At 36.4% G+C, this 19879-nt stretch overlaps 1 protein-coding gene across 7 annotated transcripts in view; it reads right to left on the bottom strand.

The window, feature by feature from the left end:
* The window catches only part of SULF1 (sulfatase 1), a 102414-nt gene extending 83489 nt beyond the window's left edge, over positions 1–18925 (bottom strand). For 2 of the 7 annotated variants that reach the window (XM_087890663.1, XM_034429936.3), the window contains exons 1-4: positions 18382–18925; positions 15893–15947; positions 9774–9831; positions 6531–6688 (exon numbers count right to left, since the gene is read on the bottom strand). The gene's annotated coding sequence lies outside the window, so the exon portion shown is untranslated. Of the gene's footprint in view, positions 1–6530; positions 6689–9773; positions 9832–15892; positions 15948–17251; positions 17852–18062; positions 18210–18281 lie in introns of those variants that run through there. The other 5 variants (XM_034429939.3, XM_034429935.3, XM_087890661.1 and 2 more) reach the window with 4 other exon arrangements.
* Between the last annotated feature and the right edge of the window lie 954 nt (positions 18926–19879).

Here is a 19879-nt window from a genome sequence, read left to right as displayed (position 1 = left end):
CTACAATTATCTTAATAAACAGTTGCTAGAGTAAGGTTGTAAAAACAAGGGTGTTATTCAAAATAGACCACTATTAAAACATTATATCTTGCCACCTTATTGCTACTGTCTATGTGTTCAGCTTCATACTTGAATTTCTTTAACCTTATCCCCTATGTATTATGGGTAGACACTCTGTATGTCTTCCCAGCATCCTATTTGCAGATCCCAAAGAGGTGAATGTCTTGGAAACTTTGTTTTAGGAAAGACTTTTTTAAAATAGGCAGAGAAATGTAGGAGGGAGGAATCCAGCAAACAGTAGAAGGAGAAGATTTTTTTGGGTTTAGGTGTAAGCTCCATTGTACTCAAAGGGAATTTGTTTTGAATAGATGCAAATAGGATTAAGTTATCAATTTACTGCCGATCAGAAAAGGTTGGGTACAAAACAATAGGAACATTCTTCACAATTTAGTGAAAACCCCAATCTGCTTAGAAGACCGTCTCCTTGCTTTCTTGATTAATCTGAGTATGTTGGTTCCTTTTTTTAAAAGCAAAAAATAACATTCTCATTTCACTGCATAATCAATAAGCCAACTTCTTCAGTAGCTAAGTTCAAAATTCCTCACTGTCTAGTAAAAGGTACACAAATTCCTGAGTGTGGGGTGTGGAGAGAACTAAATGAAGCTATATAAATTGCAGTCTAGTGGATATTTGTTCTATTCCCTCTGACACAATCTTGGAGGCCCATTGCCTCTCTCAAGTAGACACTGCAGATTGCTAAATTTGTTGAATGTATGCTACTGTACTAGCGACCCTCCCTCATCAGACTTGGGAACAACTGTATTTACCTCCACATCTATGCCTGAAGATGTGATCTCTGCTGCTAATGAATAACACTGTCTCACCCAAAGGCATCTTCAATTAACTCCCTTCATAGTCATATTGACCCTATAATTAATCTATTGTTTCTGAATGTTGTATAACTACATAGATTATTATGCCAGGCATTGCATTAGAGACATATTATGAATGATTACTTCTGTACTATAATTACTAAAAACTGCAAATATAAGATTAGTATTGTTACTGTCCATTAAATCCCTTTCTGCTGAGCTTTAATTAGTATGGTCTTAGAATTGGGCATGGTTATGTTTTTTGGTTGCGGTGCATCAACTATTTGCATTAATGTGAATGGTTTTTAATGATTAATGATTACATGTTAGTTTGGAAAGCTGGCGATGAATAAATTAATAACATATAAATAAACATTTGGTTTGTGTTGAGATCCTTTCCACATGACTGTTCCAGAAGAAACTGTATCATTATATCTATATATATAGAAATATTATTTCAACCTCTTTCACTTATATATACACTTGTTCAGTGAAAGGCAATGATGATGATCAAGGAATTCAGAGCCAAGTCCAGTGAAAAAAATTGAAGGAACTGCAAATGTTTATTCTTGAGATGACTTAAAATACAAGAAAAGTTTGACTGCTTTTTTAAAAAAATCATCCCAATAATAAAAAGAGAACTGATTATCCAGAAAGGTGATTGTTTCCCCTTCATTAGATACAAAGAAACGACTAATCAGCAATCTGTTGGGGATGTTTTAATTCATATTCTTGAATGAGCAGTATTTTGGGCTTGAGAGTCTAAATAGTCGCCTCTGTGATTCTAAGTTTGACCACAAAAGAGGACAACACCCTGCTGCCATATAGGCTACTTCCATGAGTTAATCTATATTCATCTAGGTGCCCTAACCCTTACTCCAAGGTTAACATCATACCAGCAATTAAGTAAACAATACCCCAATCAAGGAACTGCCAAACAAGCCAAGAGTAAACAGCCCAACCAAAGAATCTTTAAGATTGTTCCTCCCCACCAACACAGACAGGGCAAGCCACTAAAATATAAACTGAGAGCAAATCCCATTGTTTACTAGCACTGATTATGTCACCTGGTTTGGGTAACGAAACTTTCGCAAGAAAACAGCCAAGATCAGAGAGAAACAAGGACTTCTCATTTCACCCTGAGCTACAAATATTCTCCTTTATTGGTACATCTACTAATACTTTTATTCTATTCATTAAAATAAAGAAAAGTCCTTATTTTAAAGGATGTCTATTCGCCTGAATCTATAATCTATAAAATTGAGGATTTGTTGTGATGAAAGTCTGGCTACTTTTTAAAAAAATCCTCCAAATCAGATGGGTTGCTTCATTTTTTTTCCTAAGTGTTTGGTCATGTATGTGCTTCCTATCATAAGGAAAAAGGGAAAATATTAGTATGCAGCATAGGGGTTAGAATTACAATCATGCTCTGCTCATTAGTTCTGTTCCCCACATATTTCTATATACATCGTTTCAATCTTCTATATGAAATTTAATCAAAAGGATCAGACTTATAAGAACTAAAAGTGAGCAAGAAGAGGTAGCATTCTTTGGAATATCCCAAAATAGATAAACCTTCAGGGATTCTATTTGTTAATTTCCAATGTCTCCTATCATGTCTCCTACTTGCGATTGCTGCTTATTTGTTTCCATATTCAAATATATGGGGACTTAAGTGGGGAGATGTAGGATTAGTTAGAAGTAGTAAAGCTATAGTATCAATGAACAGACAGCTGTGATAGTAGAAAACAGAATGGTCCTTTAGAAAGGAAGGGTAGTAAGAACATTTTACTTGAGGGCTCTTTGAAATCTGGAATTAATATTGAGAATAATCATTTTCTGTGCCATAAAAATACTTTCACAAATAGTGCTTTTGTAACAAGATATCTAGCCATCAATAATAAAAACTAGAAAATCTGTATTTTCTTAAATACATTTCATGGTAGAAAAAAAAAAGATTGAAATTGTTCCTATAGCATTTCTCTTAAATCTGCACATAAAAAAGATTGCATGAATGAATTTACATAGTAAAGGGCACAAGTTGTAGTTTCAATGCTGCCCTTTCATATAGTGTACTTATATATTTTGCTTTGTTCTCTAATATATTATGAAATATGTCCTCTCCTTTAACATATAATTACTGAAAAATTCAAAAGGTGAAAGGGTAGCATTGAAAATTAAGGACCTTTTGATCTTTTCCATCCATTAGTCTTCCACAAAATTTAAAAAAAAAAGAATATTTCAAAAATGTATGCAAATTGCGATATAGAATCATCTGATCTTATTAGAACATCCATGGACAAACTACTTATAGTCTCACATTTCCAAAAGGGTTGGGAACTGAAGGTAGAAGTCAATGCTTTTATACAAAAACACTAGTGCTTTGGAACAGCCTCATGATGTAGTCCTCTTCTTGCTGGTTTTTAGTAAAATGTTAAGGATCAAACTATTTTGTAGAGTACTTTCTTAAGTTTATATATAAACCTTTACTCTTTTTGCCTATTTGTGCTCCCCTTATTTATTGTTTATAAATAAATGTTTATTTTTATATAAATTAAAAATTTATACATATTTTTCTTTACACTTCTTTTTTTGCATCTTTTTTGGGATTTTAATCAGAGCATGGACGTTTAATATTCGTTAACATTCGTTTTATATTCTATGTATACCACCGACAGTAATTTTGACTATAGCAGTAAAGAAATTGGTAAATTTAGGCAGCATATCTGCTCAGAAATATTATGTTATTTCATTGTCATCATTTAACAAGAATCTGACCAGTGGTAAACTTTGATTATGCAACAACCTGAAAAGGAAGTGAATTTCCTCCCCAATATATTCCATGCAGAAATTAGTACATAGCTATTTAATCTTCTTTGCCTGTTTTACAATAATGGCATTCCTTGCATTCCAAACTTAAGGCTTAATCAACTCAAATTTGCCACTATAGTGCTGTATTGTTTAGTTTGATACTGATGTGGTAAATTGTTTCTATTCTGGATTTAAGCCAGAAAAGGGATTTCATTCTCTAGATTTTTTCCATGTTTTGAATACGTAGTTATAATCCAAATGATGCTATTGAGTTTCATTTATATTAGAGAGCTTGAAATACAACAGTCCACACTGGGATCATATTACTGACAACTGAAGCATGCGGTTGACCAAAACATATTCTTTCTCTACTTTTATGTATGGAGGAAACAAAATGTGATCACCTTGCAAAGCCCTATATTTATAAAGGAACCTTCTTAAAAACATTGCTTGAAAAGTCTGATTCAAGTACATTTAAGTAACAATAGCAGTTGTCCATTAAAGTGCAGCAAAAAAATATAACTTAGATATGCAGGACAGAAAAAACTTCTGGTAATAGTTTCTAGGTGTTCTAGAAAGATTTAGCTTTCCATCACCACATTTTATATATTTGATTACAATTTGGCATTTTTAACCTACAAGTAGAGCAGGGCTGCCAAACTCCTGCCCCTTGGGCCGGATGCATCATGCACTGGCCACGCCCACACCCTGTTTAGCGAAGGGGAAAAAAGTCCCGATACGTCATGTGATGACGACGTGACGATGCGAGTTTGACACCCCTGCACTAGAGTGATCACAAATGTATTTGTTTTTTATGCCTATTAATCAACTCCTTAGAGTTGATTGTCCTCTTTAATTTTCAATCTGTTTCTACAACCTTTGGCTTTTTAAAATTAGATAATAACAGGATATTATCAATGTGCTGTTGTAGTGGGCACTAAATACATGCTTTCGATACAAGATATTTTGAGGATTTTGATATTTAATATCTTTACCAAGTTGTCCAATGTGGTTTATACCCAAGGCATACTATTATTTGGAAAAACGTCTAATGCTTCCTCTAAGATTAAAAAAAAATCAACAAATCAGCATCAAAAGTTGGATTTTACAATTTGCCTGAACTGTATAAAATGCTTGGAATGAATTTCCTTCTGTATCTTAAAATACGTTGAATTATACCTAAATACATAGATATGATTGTATTGGATATAAAAGTTAAAATTACCTTTGAGCCTCTGAAGTAAGATTAATGTAATCAAATTGTATATAGCATTTAGAGTGATATACACCTTCAGAGGACTATTTATGTTAATTTCATTTAGATATTTAATATATAGCGATAAACTATTGAGAAAAAGTTTATAACAGACAAGGCCTTTCAATTTATTTTGGCTAAATTTGCCTTATGATGATGGTGGCTAATTTAGGTTTATCAATGGGCTTTTATTATGGAATGAAGCATATTGCTTCCTTTGGGCTCATTTAAAAAGCCAATGTGTGATTCCTTTCAAGTTCTGGAAAGTTTATCGATCAGATTTCAGAAGAAAAGTCTGATTCTCCGAGCTTGGGAAGTTACTAAATATATTTAGATATTAATTGGGATACAGTTAATCTTTGACCCACATTCACATGAGATAATGACATTATGGAATAATCCTAATTTGAAGACAGAGGAAGTAAAAATGTTTTATTTGGAAGTCTTGAGCCAAGAAAAGGATTAATACCTTGAATTAATTATTTAGTAAGATCTATTTTAAGAATCTTGAAACATTACATTTTAAATATAATCTCTTTGAACCATTGCTTGGCACTATATATAATTGAAACATATACTACCAAAACAATATGGTCCAGATGTTTTAGCAGATTCAGAAGCACCATAATATTTGGATGTTAAAAATACTGTATCAGAAGTAAAATAAAAAATCAAATTCCATACAAAACTAAAAATATGACACAGACGAATATTGGAAAAATATATGATTTGGGTATAAGAAATCAGAGTATACAGTCTTGAAAAATTTATGGGGCCAATTTTTCAGAAGTACTAAACACAGTTTTAATGGCCTAGGAATGAAGTTAATTCATCATAAAAATCTTGATCTGAATCAAAACTTGACATCCCCAAAACCATTTTTTTAAAAAATGTGCAACACTAAAGAAAATTTGGGGGCATTCTGACTCATACAATCTGGTCCTGTTTGTTCCGTCTCTTCTTTGGTTTCAAGGCATCATATAAGCTAATACAACTTTGAGGGAAAATATAATATAGCTCAGTAAAGGAATAAATATTTTCAGCTTATTAATGCTGAGAAATTTCAAATTCTATTTATCAAAAAGTAAATGATTTCATTCAATAATAAATTCAGTTTACCACAAGAGTTTAAGATGGCTGTCCTTTACACTTGTATTTCAAAACTCCAAAAAATATTTTTAGCATGTCCATTCCAAATTCTGTGCAGCACATAATGACTTTGTTCAGTTTCATATGTTACAAATTTGCTTAATTATTCACAGTGCCCCATAGTACAGGAACTTCCAGCAGAACATGGCATTCATATATTAGAATATATTGGCCAGGCTAGCTATATCTAGTTAGAGAAAGTTTTGTTTTTTTTTTAAATAGACCCAGAGTTCTATCGTTATGGAGTTTTTAAAACAAACCTACGTCCCATTCACAAGTGCCTGAAGTTATTTTCTCTATGGAGTGGTTGGTAATGGTAATACTTTTCTGTGTGTTGAAAAAATTGATACATAAAGTGTGATCTCAATTAATAAACACTTTCTAGATGAATAATTACTTGACTGCAAATGAGATACAAACTATGTTTGTGTAAAACAACTCACCAAATCAGCTGCCACGGAAAATATTTTCTACATCCACCAGCAAAACATAGTCATAGATGGTCAGTCAAGTGGGAAGCAATCATATCTGATCAATTCCCAGCCATTGCCAACAGGGCCAAGATGCTGTTATTTCTGAGAGATTTTAAAAAAACTTTTGCCTAAAATGTAAAAAACAACAACAACAATTTAGTGCTTCAACTACGAATATCACAAGTACAGATGCTGTGGAACTGGTAGAGCTTTGCCAGCTCCCTGTTCCTTTCTTCTCCTGTTTTATATCCCTTAACTAATATGTAGATCAATTGGTGACAGCTATAAATAATAGTTGTGCACTTTTTTTAACAGAGTTGAACAGAGCTTTTTAAAATTTTTCTTAACTTGCTGAGTGGCAACATTTGTGGCACACTGTTCAGGAAGGGAGACAAATTTAAATATAAAGTAAGAAAGAGCAATACTGAACATGTTATACTTATATAATTATAATTGTAGATATTGTATTCTGGGGCATCCTTAACATATATTTAGACTGCAAGTCAAAATGGGTATTTATATTTCTCTTGTTCATTTAAAAATTAATGAACTGATAGTTCATTAATGAACCATCATTAATAAGATGGTTATACTCTTATTGCTGAATTGCATAAGATTTTATGTGATCACTTGACATAATGTAAAACTACTATACAAAAATATGAAAATAAATCAGAAGCAAGTCCTGTAATAGTAATTCAACTCAACAATATGAAAACACGAGGATACCTGTGATAGCATCCAACACATCCAAATACTTTCTTTATACTTAAGCATCTCAATTGTGCTCTTATCTTTCTGGCAGATTTTAGTTTTTTCTCATTAAACACTCAATTATAAGCACTGCATAAGACATAACTCTTGTCGTTGAAAATTTTGCCCCTTCAGGAAGATTTCATATTTCAAGTACTATATTTATAAATTTAAGATACAGTTACAAATTATTTGCTTGATATTTTCCATTGGCATTTTCAATAAAATGTTTTAAATACTAAAAAAGTCAGTATTTTAAGACATATAAGGATCAGTCAAAAATAAATAAGTCTTTCATGGACATGAAAATTATAGAAAGCCAAGCTAATCCATTTGAATCCAAGTATACTAAAGTGTTGGACCTGCAATACAGAAAGCTCTCAGGCCCAGTTACAAATCTTCACTTTTCCTATGAAATTATTAGGCATATTACAGATAGTCCTTGACATACAACCATTCATTTAGTGACCATTCAAAGTTATAATGGCACTGAAAAAAGTGACATGGTAATTTTTCAGACTTACAACCTTTGTCACATGATCCCCTTTGTCAGCATCCCCATTGTCACATGATCAAAAATCAGATGCTTGACAACTGGTTCATATTTATGACAGTTACAGAGTCTCTGACCCATGTGATTACCTTTTGCTATCTTCCGGTAAGCAAAATTAATGGGGAAGCCAGATTTACTTAATAGCCATGTTGCAACTTAACAACTGCACTGATTCACTTAACAACTGTGGCAAGAAAGGTCAGGAAATGGGGCAAAACTCATTTAACTATCTAAATTAAGGTAAAGGTAAAGGTTCCCTCGCACATATGTGCTAGTCGTTCCCGACTCTAGGGGGCGGTGATCATTTCTGTTTCAAAACCGAAGAGCCAGCGCTGTCCGAAGTCATGACCATGTCTCCATGGTCATGACTAAACACCAAAGGCTCACAGAACACTGTTACCTTGCCACCAAAGGTGGTCCCTATTTTTCTACTTGCATTTTTTACATGCTTTCGTACTGCTAAGTTGGCAGAAGCTGGGACAAGTAACGGGAGCTCACCCCATTATGTGGCACTAGGGATTCGAACTGCTGAACTGCCGACCTTTCGATCGACAAGCTCAGAGTCTTAGCCACTGAGCCACCGTGTCCCTCATAAATTAAAAAAATAAAATAAAAATAAATTAGGAACATACATTTTTGGCTTAATTGTGGTTGTATATTGAGGACTACTTGTATTCTATTGGCCTCAGTCCCCAATTACTCCGCAATCGTTTCTGACTCCCTCAAGCATGGCTGTTGTTATATGGAGAGAAATGAAGGATATTCTTTTTCACTAAGATCATTAATTTATCTAGCCTTGTATTATTGATAGTAATTGACAGCAGTCCTATAGTTTTAGGCAGGACTTTTTCCCACCCTTAGATTGGGACTTACCCCAAGCAACTTACTGAAGCCCAGCTCTTAAGATACTACAACCTGATAATGCAGGTAAAATACTTTGAACAAATGCAAAATTTGTAGTCTACTTAAACTTTTGAGCCAAAATTTTTGCTTGGATTTTTATAGTTGAACAATAGATAAATACAAGGGACTGGCCACCATATTAATTTAATAAAAGTTCATCTTCCATAATATATGCAGTTCTATCAGAATATGACAGCTTGGCTTTCAGTTGCACGCTAACAGAAAAAGAAATAAATGCTATTGCAAATATTCTTGTGTGTTTCCATAAGATCTTAATGTTTCTTCTGAAATTGAAAGCATGCATTAAACCAACTTTCCTCAGTGTGAATTCATTTAGATCAATTAAAACTTCCACTTTTATGTTAACACAATAATAGTGGAACATTTGAAATATATTTCTTGAGGTCTAAACAGTAAGAAACTAATTCATTCAATTACAGTAATAGCCTTAAGCCATGTATTAATAACCACTTATTATTTAATATTGAAGGAGTGGCTTAAGGTAATTAGATACATGTTCAAGAGTCTTAATTTAATTAACTACACCACCAATATTTCCTCAAGTAGCTTTGGCTTTTTTTTTTAGCATTGTTTAACTGGAAGCTTTTCATTTGAAGAGCTAAAACCAATTGTGTATCCTAGTCAGGTCATATAGTATTCCACAGCATCCTAAGATTACAAAGTGCATGGAAAGTTTGGCCTAACCAGAATAAATCAATTTCTTAAAATAAAATTAAGAAAGCACCAACTTTGGCCACCCAAGATGAGGATGCCTTAAAACAGCCTTTCCCAAAGCTGGTGCCTTCCAGATGTTTTCTCATACGCCCAATGACCATTGCAAGTTTGTGTCCATTCTCTAACCATATACTTTTTCTCCATCCACAACACGAATAAAATATAGCAATACGCAAAGTTGTTTAGTGTGATTTCATAGGGTAACAGAATACGTTAACACCAAATGAAAGTTACTTCCCAATATTCCCTAGGAAACTTATTTTGCTTACCTCGCCTGTAGTTTGAAACAAACAAAACATCAAGCTGCACTCTGCAGTGTGCAATCAACTGTTGGAATAAGAAAATTGCCAGTAAATAAGAGTTTTAAGAATTATTTTTAAAAAAAAAATAATCAAAGCACCAACAATCTCATACAAAGATGTACGAAAGAGATATGTATGATTTGCCAGATGGGAATAGGCCTTTTTCATTACAGGATATTAGAAGGGGGTGGGTTGAAACTCTTCTATCTCAAGTGCCTAAAAATATGATAAAATGGTAGAACTGCATATGCATACTGTACATATATAGAGCATATGTTGGCCAGAAGTCCACCCATATGAAGGAAAGTAATTGGCAATTACTGGAGTAGCACAGCAACACTGGCCTATGCAGCTATTCCCAACATAATTCATAGCCCATAAGTAATTGTGTTAAGAGATACAAACAAGTTTAAAATGCCTTTACAGATCAAAAAATTCTCAACATAAAATAAAGTAGATAAATACAAGGGACTACAATACAATATAATCAGCCTCTGCAGCTTTTCCAAAATTTAAATATGGTAACAAATTCCACTATCTTTATACTAATATCAAACCCACTACTCTAATATCTCCTCAGCATCTCTAAACATCCTGAAATAAATAGCAAAATATCAAATATTGACTATGCTGCATAGAAAGGTTCATACTGGAGAAGGCAACCTTCCAGATAATCTGGACATTTTGAGCTTGACACATAACCAACATTGTTTTTGTGCTAAAACAAATGAAATGTATTAGTATAATATGCTGTAAGAAATGAATACAAAACCACTGTAGCCACTGCAGTACACAGGCTGGAATTTCTGGAAACTCTCATAGAACAGTGCATTACAGTACTCCAATCTATATGTGAACAGGATAGCAGTTAAGCTTTCATGAAAAATGGCTAGCAGGCACACATCAAAATTCCTAAACCAAGCCAGATTCTCTATGGATTAGCTCCTGTACCTAAATAATGATTCAGGACTTTCATAGTTGATTTGGCCTTTACAAGAACCAAAGAGAAAAGGTTAGGCATTTGCTGCATATAACAAACTCCAAATTGTCCATAGGTCCTGTCAGACATTAAACAACATAATGAACAAGCAGATCCTTTAAAATTAAAGGAATTTCTTCCACTAAGATTAAGTATATATTCCAAATAATCATGTATTTTATACATTAAAAATGAACACTTTTAGACATTTCAGCATTGTAATACCACAGTTCATCTCTTCTCAAAAAAGAAATTGTTCTTATTATTGATTCACTATTATTTTAATTAAGTCTACCTTATTCACGTTTTCAAATTTCAATTGCATAGACTATTTGTGGGAAGGAAGGCAATTCTCATCACTTAGACTGATTATTTGCTTAATATGTTTCAATGAATTATTATTTCAAAGTTGCATGTTATAGTAACTTAGTGAGGGACATAAGAACAAAAAATGTTGAGTGTGGGGTAGTTGAAAGGTGAGTTAAAAATCAGCCAATAAGTACTGCCTTTTCAAGTTTTAAGGGTGGCAAAGAAAGTCATCATATTATAACCAGGTTTCCCCCCCCCCCATTTTACAGGTACTTTCTAGCCACTGTAATAACTGATCTACCATATGAGCATCTATTTATGCAAGAAACCAACCAGATACATAGAGATGATGTGATCTGATCATACAGCAGGTATAACATAATTTGAAATATAAATTGGGAGAGGTTTCCCCACAAAATGAATAACAACGATAGAAGAGGCATTTTCTTCTGAAGAGCAAGAGAAAAGAATAAATTCCCTCCACCTGTCTTGTTAATTACCTGTTAATTACCACATTTCTCAAGGTGGACCTTTTGCATTTTTTTCTTTGCTATATGCCTACTTTGTCCCTCTTTATTACAGGAAAGTGGGTCTCAATTTGAAAGCCACCTCAATTCCATGTCACAAAAAACAGAGCTCTATCTCAATACCTCTGTTTTAGCCAGCCAGTTCATTTTAACCAAAATGTTTTTCCCATGCTGGATACCTCTTTGAAGAGCTGCTTCATCAAAGTTTTAACAGAAGCAGAAGCACCTTTTCAAATCTTCACATAGACTAATTAATGAATCCAGAGCTGTATGATTTTATCTTGGCAATTGCTTTCCATAATAATTGGAATGGAGAATTTACATTTATAATGAATTTGGGACTGAGTAATCTTCAATACCCTGGGCAACAGAAAAAGGTGTCACAGTATCAAGAAAACTTGAACCTTTTTGTAGCATTTCTCTTGTTTTGCTTTTTAATTTTTACATTAAATGTGCTGAATTCAATTCTGTTATTGTAAAAAAGATTTGAAGATCTCAGAAGAATCCAAACTTTATTTTTCTTTGCTCAAGTTTATATTTGGGGCAATATTACTGCCCTTTATATGACCCTGTAATCCCTGATTATTAACTGGGATATTAACTGAAGAAAAGAAATGGTTAATAGTTTGCTTGTTTGTTTCTTTAAAACACATCCCTTTAGGATTAAAAAAAAGTATTTGTTAATGTGAAATACCTATTTTTGTAGTTATTGTTTAAGATATTAGACTTGCACCTGTAGACTTTCTTCTTTAGGAATAATGCATAATTATTAATAACACATAAAAATAATTTCATGTATTAGGATTCTATATTTCCTCACACAAAATAAGAAAAGACCATGTCAAGTCCAACCTCCCTGCTATTTTCAGACATCTAAATTAAAGATTCTTGAAGGTTGTCAGCATTTGCTTGAAAGTATCTCCAATGAATGACAGCTTATCACATCAACTATCTTCTTTGGTAAATGGTAAAACTACTGTTGAACTACTTTTACTGTTAAGAAGCACTTATAAATCAGTGATTTCTTGTTAGTAGGCAGGGTATTGTAAAAGAGGTTACTGTTGAGATATGAAGTATTAATGTTTTTACCAATCAAAAACAGTTTCTCAACACAATCAATTTATAATGCTGGGTTGTGAAGTTTTGAACTGATTTTGTAATTAAAGGGGAGGAAGGAAAATGCAGGTGACTGCTTAACATCAGTAAGCTTATTAAAAATCATGCTTAAAAGGAATAGGCCAGATATTGGATCCAAATCTCAAAACATTGCATTCATGCGGGTTTAAGCTTAAAATCAATTTCAACTTTTAAAGTATAACATTAGTGAAATGTTCTGCCCATATATTAACGTGTTTATGTGAGAGAGAAAGATAGCATAAATGCTTGAAAATTCTAAATGTTGCTGTTCTACTATAGGTGGAAAAAGCTGTAGATTATTGCTGTTATATTTTCTTCCATTGCAACAAGAGGATTAAACAGCACATTATAAACAAAGGTCAGCAAATGCAGGTATTTTGACCTACCTTGAATACCAACACTATCCTATCTTCTTGGATTCCTTTAACCTGCTTATAGCATTTTGACTAAACATCAGAGATGATGACATTGCTTCTACTATAGTCAGAGAACAAAGCCAGCTCTTAAAGCATAGTATGCAGTAAATCCAAGGATAAATCCTTGGGTATCAAGAAATCATCCTTTTATTTTCCAAACCATGAGAAATCAGAACAAATAATCCAGTTTAATATGTAATAATATAACAGGATCCAGTATCATACAAGCAGGCTTGCATGAGCATGATGGATTTTTAATCTGCCTAACACTTCACATTGTCAAAATCTATTCTAGAAAGATGAAAGAACATCTGCAGATTTTGAGAGTGGATGGGAGCTGAAATCAACTTGCCTAGTTTCACTAGCAAAAGCACATAACTGGACAACAACCAATACATCCATTTACCACCCAGTAATAACATAAGAAAGCAAAATATGATCTGCTTAGACAACTATTTGATTGTGACTATGCAAGTTTCAAAACATTGATAATAATGTCTTTAAAATCCTTTTTAATAGAAGACTTAGAACAGTATTTGAAAAAGATTCAAAAACCATGATTCCCATGGTTGACTAACTTCCTTTGAGAGCTTTGGTTTATAATACCTTCCATATTTGAAAATACTAAGCCACTACATTTCAATGTATTTCATGATCTCTTTTCATTGAATCCTGCTCTGAGTGAAAACCATAATTTGATATAATTATTCTCCCAATATTTGCTGCTATTTCAAAGGAGTCAGTAATTTCTTTTCAAGTTCTCTGGGACAGACACTTGGCAAGATGAGATGATATGTCTGCATCACTGGCTCTGCACATTTTAAAAATGTTTTTAAAAGTAAATATACTTGTATAGATTATTCAGCAAGAATTAATAGGCTAATAGAAAGCTCAAATCACAAAAGTATCAAGCAACATATGATGAGTAGAGCAGTCTCATCTACCTTGACAATGAAGTGCCAAAAGAAAAAATATCCTGCCAAGTAATAAACTAATGCACAATTAAATGAACATACATCAAAGTACCTTGTTCCTCAAAGAAGTTACTGCATTTGCCATTTGCCTGACATTAAGGTGGGAGAGGGAGGGGAGGAGAAATGAGCTGGGTTAAAGCAACTACTACTATTTGGTTCAATTAAATTATATTTCTGAATCTAATCACAAGTGGGTGGGTGTGCTAGACTATAAATCCTAAACAAGCATATAAAAAGCATATCAAAGCTTGTTTTACTTCAGTTCAACTTTTCCCAGACGTGCCTGTGATCACTCCATTATTCATATCCCATCATTCCTCAGCCCAAGAAATTTGTCTTCAGAGCACCAGTGTCAGCTATTTCTATTTAGTGTTGAGGAGGAAAGAAAACCTCATAAAGTCTGGAGAACTTTTACTTTTCATAGCCAGATGGCTATGATTTGATTAAGTATAAAGCTTCCTATTAACCTAGGGGAAACAAGCAGCTCAGTAGTCATGCCAATAGTTTGGCATCTCCAGATAGAAGTAGGAAAAAATCCTGTCTAAACCATGCCAATACTGAGTCTGTGCTAAGCCTCCAATGTACTATGCCATGGTTTACTAAGCAAACCACTATTGGTCAGGATCACACCACAGTTCAAGCAACATGTTTAGCCACAAACTACATTTTGTCTGAGCAGGTTATGTAAACCCAGCCAGTATAAGGCAATTTCCTGTATTCTTAACTCATCTACCGTAAAACCATTTAATAAGTTTAGCAGTGTTTTGACACTTTTCTTGTCCAAATTTGGAGATTAGCCATTCAGCATAAAAGCTTTTGACTCATCTGGTATATTCGACTTTTCATTTTAAAAAGGATCATGCTTCAAAACTGAGAAAAATAAATTGAAATTGAAAGATCTTTTTGCATACTGGCAGCTTTGCCAGCCACAAGTGGTTTTCCCTAGCATTTGAGAATATTTTTCCTTATTCTTCAAATAATGTAGTATTGTAGCATCCTTTAGGCTCTCTAAATAGTTTTACAGCTGTTAAGTTACTAATGGGAACTTCATGTGTTTGTGCCCAGCATAAGTGCTGTCAGGAAGGAACCAAATGTCAACCAGAGGTATGCAGCAGTAGCCATAAATATTCCTTTGAACATTTACCATCTGGAACCCTAGATTACAGCTTGACAAAGAGCTGGACTAGCTTAAGGGCATTTTCCCTCCCCCTCTTTTAAAGAAGTCCCATCAGGTCAGTGATGTAAAAACATGGTTTCACATTCAATTTCTTCTACCGTGTCTTGTCAAACAGAAATACAGCACCCAAGTTTTTTGGAATTTGCAAAGAATATTATAAGGTTGCAATGATTGATACATTTAGCATCAGATGAAATTCCATCACTTATACTGCTTAGATTTGCATTCTCTGTTATGCCATGGTGGATTTTTCTAAGTTTGAACTTTATGCATTGTGCCAACCTTGCTACCACATGCTGAACTGTAAGGTGTGGGTTTTGGCTTAAGTTTTGTTTGCACAATGTGCTAGCCTTTAGTTAACTATGACTGATGAATTAACAGCAGAAGACAGTGACTCATAACTAGCCACATTGATCAACAAGGCAGTCATGTTTTAGCCTTGTGTTTTGTGTAACCCAACCAAACACTTTTTTAAAAACAGAATGTTTTTTGCCAGACCACTTTTCAACAGAATGTTAAAAAAAAAAAAAAAAGAACACGCCTTAGCACATGTAGTAAGAGACTTACCTTTGAAATATATGACACAAGACACAAGAAAAAACTTCAGTTGTCCGGAATACACCTAGAAAGAAAGTTACACTGCATCAGTGCACAAATGTCAGGCTGGTAATCTTACCATTCCTGCCCTTGTTTTAACAGTGTGGTATTCAAATTCTAAATTTTCCACCAAATTTAGGCTGTTTGGAAATAACTTACTATGTTTCTGTATATCTCTCATTGATGCATGGATGCCATACATTTACAAGTTGTCTTCTTGTCAGTGTTAGTATCTAGGAAAGTTTACATCACATCTTTGACTGGAGTGGAAAACTACTTCATTTTAGTCATTTAACTCAAATAATTAGCAGTTTCTCATACAAACACAAACACATACTTCTGGAGGAGTTGTTTTTAAGGATATTTTCTTCCAATGGCATGCATCAAAAATGAAAGCCAACAAATATATTTGGAAGGGGAGGCTGATATATCAAGTTTCACCTTCAAGCTGCTGTACGGATTCTTTGATGTTTGGTCAAATGCCAGAATCACAGAACATTCAACAGACCCATATCCCATAATCTAGCTGACTAAATAATTTTTCAGAAAGTACACAATCTTTAACATCTCATGCACAGGAAATTCAAGTTACAAAGGCAGAGAGAGATGTTGGGCTTTCTTCTGTACTCATGGTAAAATGCAAGAATTGTATACATTTATCTTTTGGGGGAATTATCATTTAGCAACACATTAATAGGTACATTAGCTTTTGTATTCTCTACATGAATACCTATCCTAATTCTAACCTGTCCAATTAGCATCACTGAGAATTCTACTTAAGCTCCCTTCACCTCTTCCCTCCTCTGCAACCGCTTGTTTAATGAGATATTAGAACACCTTAAGAGAAAGCAGTGCATCACAAGACATCTAGTGGAAGTTCAGGTAACCAGGCATCCATGCCCAGTTAAGTTTCTGCTTCTTCTTTAATCACCACGTTAAAAAAAATATTTCAAGTTCAATTAACACATCAGATAGATTACTTAGAATCTATAAATACAGCTAGGTTTTAATGACCGTTACGATGATGCTATTTAGTTTGCAGACACTGGTAAAACTTTCAGAGACCTTTATATGAATTACATCCCACTGCTGTGTAGCAGCTGCCTGGGGAATTTCTCCACGCGGGGCGGTTGCTGCCTTTAATCTCTCCCTCCCTTTACGTGGAAAATCACGCGGAAGCTCTGCCAAGACCCCGGCATCCCCTCCACCAGCCTAGTCCTTTTCTTTCTCTTTCTTTCTTTCTTACGGGGAACACTCTTTCTATCCTCCAAAGTCAAAGAAGAAATGCGCGCTGCTCTACTGCCAATTTCAACAGCCTTTATAAATTACCCTCTCTCCAAAAAGGGCCCTTTCCCGGAGAAACGTGATGATTGGAGATAACTCGTTTTAGAAAAAAACTGCGTGCACTCAGTCGGAAGACGTATCGCATCCCAGCAAAACCAGGGGCGAAGTGAAGTTTTTTGCCCCGCATCAGAAAGCTCAGATAAGCAAAGAGAGAAAGAGAGAGAGAGAGAGACAGAGAGAGACAGAGAGGGGGGGAGGGAAAGAGAGAGGGAGGGAAGGAGAGGAAGGGAGAGAGAGAGAGAAAGAGAGGGAGGGAAAGAGAGAGAGAGAAACAGAGAGAGAGGGAGGGAAGGAGAGGAAGGGAGAGAGAGAGAGAAAGAGAGGGAGGGAAAGAGAGAGAGAGAAACAGAGAGAGAGGGAGGGAAGGAGAGGAAGGGAGGGAGAGAGAGAAAGAAAGAGAGGGAGGGAGGGAAAGAGAGAGGGGGAAGGAGAGGAAGAGAGAGAAAGAGAGAGAGGGAGAGAAAGAAAGAGGGAGGGAAGGAGAGGAAGGGAGAGAGAGAGAAAGAAAGAGAGGGAGGGAGGGAAAGAGAGAGGGGGAAGGAGAAGAAGAGAGAGAAAGAGGGAGAGGGAGAGTAAGAAAGAGGGAGGGAAGGAAGGAGAGGAAGGGGGAGGGAGAAAGAGAGAAAGAGAGGGAGGGAGGGAAAGAGAGAGGGAGGGAAGGGAGGAAGGGAGAGAGAGAGAGAAAGAAAGAGAGAGAGAGATCAACCGAGGAGCGTGTGCACGCGGGAGACACGCGTCGTCCACTCCTGCCCGCGAGCGCCAGAGCTTTCTTAATCGACACCTTCCCTGGCCTGACCTCGAACCGCTTCGCGGAGCGCGTTTGGTCTGCGGGGACAGGCGGGCATCTCAGGCTGCCCAATACTCCTCTGTTCAAGAGTTAGCTCCACAGCGGCGGCACAGAGGCGGCGTTTGACAAGTGGACCACGCGCACGTCCCATTCAAACAGGAGGGGGAGGGAGAGACACGGGAAGGAGGTGAGGGAAGAAAAAGGGGGGCTCGCTCTGCGCCCCTTTACCTGAGGAGGGTCTGCTGCTGTGTGCGGAGGGGGGGAAGGCGCCCTCTTTCGCGCCCCGCTCTTCACCCCCCACCCCAAGCGATGGAAAACAAAAAGGCACCTTGGCTGATTAAGTTGGGAAGAGGAGACCACACAGCTCCGGGTCGGCAGCCTTCGGCTCCCCTAATCCCCACTCGAACGAGATGACACGCTAACCCCGACCATCTGTTGAAACACGTCCTCGACCCTTTCCGCGCGGCGCTGTGTCAAGACGCTGCTGCCCAATCGCCGGCGCTGGGTGGCTCCGGAGGCCAGGCGGGGTGGGGTGTACGCGTGTGCGCGCGGGGAGGTGGGGGGAGAGGACAGAGGGAGAGCGCGAGAGAAACAAAAACAGGCTGGCGATCGGAGCTCGCCCTCCGTCAAGTAACCTGAGAGTCGCCGCAAGAAAAAGGCGGCTGTTAAAAAGAAAGTGGGCGGGTTTTTTGGGGGGGGGGAAGGTAGAGGGGAGGGGAACCCGCCTCCCGCTGCCGGGGCGGTCGATGAGGTGGGGGGGGGAGTGGAGGGCGAGCGGTCGGCTGTAACGCGGTGTGGCGTCTCCCCAATTCTTACCTTCCCCGGGGATCCGCCGTGTTGGCTGCACGAGAGAAAGAGCGCGCGAAATCCTCAGCGGCCGTGGGGATGTGCGGAAAGCCCATTGAGAAAGTGACGAAGAGAGGGGGGGAGGGTAGGTCAGGGAAAACGTCCCTCTGTGAGAGGAAATGAAAAACTTGGAGGAGAAACTTATCCTGCTGCTCTTTTGCGCCAACCTGGGGATATTAGGATTGCAAAATCCTAATCCGGCCGCTTGCCCTGCATGACCGCGGGCGATACGTCCTGATCTTCCAGGAGGAAAGGGGGGTTGGGAGAATCAAGTTGGCTCCCTGCCCCATATACAGGTGTAAATTCAACGCGATGCGCTCCCAACGTCAATCCGGCTAGGACTGATTTCTGCAGTTGCATTCCTTTTTCTTTTTTCTTTTTATTTAAAAAGTTTTAACAATCATTACAGCAATTTTCCCCCCTCCCAGCCCCCCATCCTCCCTTTCCCTCCAACACTCCTCCCCCCCCCCGACACCCACCCCCACTTCCCAGAGCAAAAACAGGGTATAGCATAACAAACATAAACTAAAATAAGCTAACTTTCTGTGGTCTCCAAACTCCCCCTTGCTCTTTAACTCCCCTTTCAACTAACTAAACATATTCAAAAAAGAAATATAGATTTCATTCATAAGCTATTTGAAACTCTTTAGTCCGATATTTGTTTTGAATATAGTCAATCCATCTTCTCCATTCCAGTATATATCTTTCATTTGAATGGTCCTTCAAATATGCTGAAATTTTAGCCATCTCTGCTAAATTCACTACTTTTACTTCAAATACGCTGAAATTTTAGCCATCTCTGCTAAATTCACTACTTTTAGTGTCCATTCTTCAATAGTAGGCAAGTCTTCCTTCTTCCAGTACTGTGCCACCAAGAGTCTGGCTGCTGTTATTAAATTTAAAATCAACTTAGTCTCTGTAACAGTACAATCTGTAATTATGCCTAACAAAAAGAACTGTGGAGTAAATTTTATCTTCTT

This window comes from Pantherophis guttatus, chromosome 3 (assembly GCF_059756535.1).
Source record: "Pantherophis guttatus breed Tessera chromosome 3, ASM5975653v1, whole genome shotgun sequence".
Taxonomy (NCBI): domain Eukaryota; kingdom Metazoa; phylum Chordata; class Lepidosauria; order Squamata; family Colubridae; genus Pantherophis; species Pantherophis guttatus.
The sequence above is the reverse complement of the archived record's forward strand: the minus strand, read 5'-3'. Positions and strand labels throughout refer to the sequence as shown.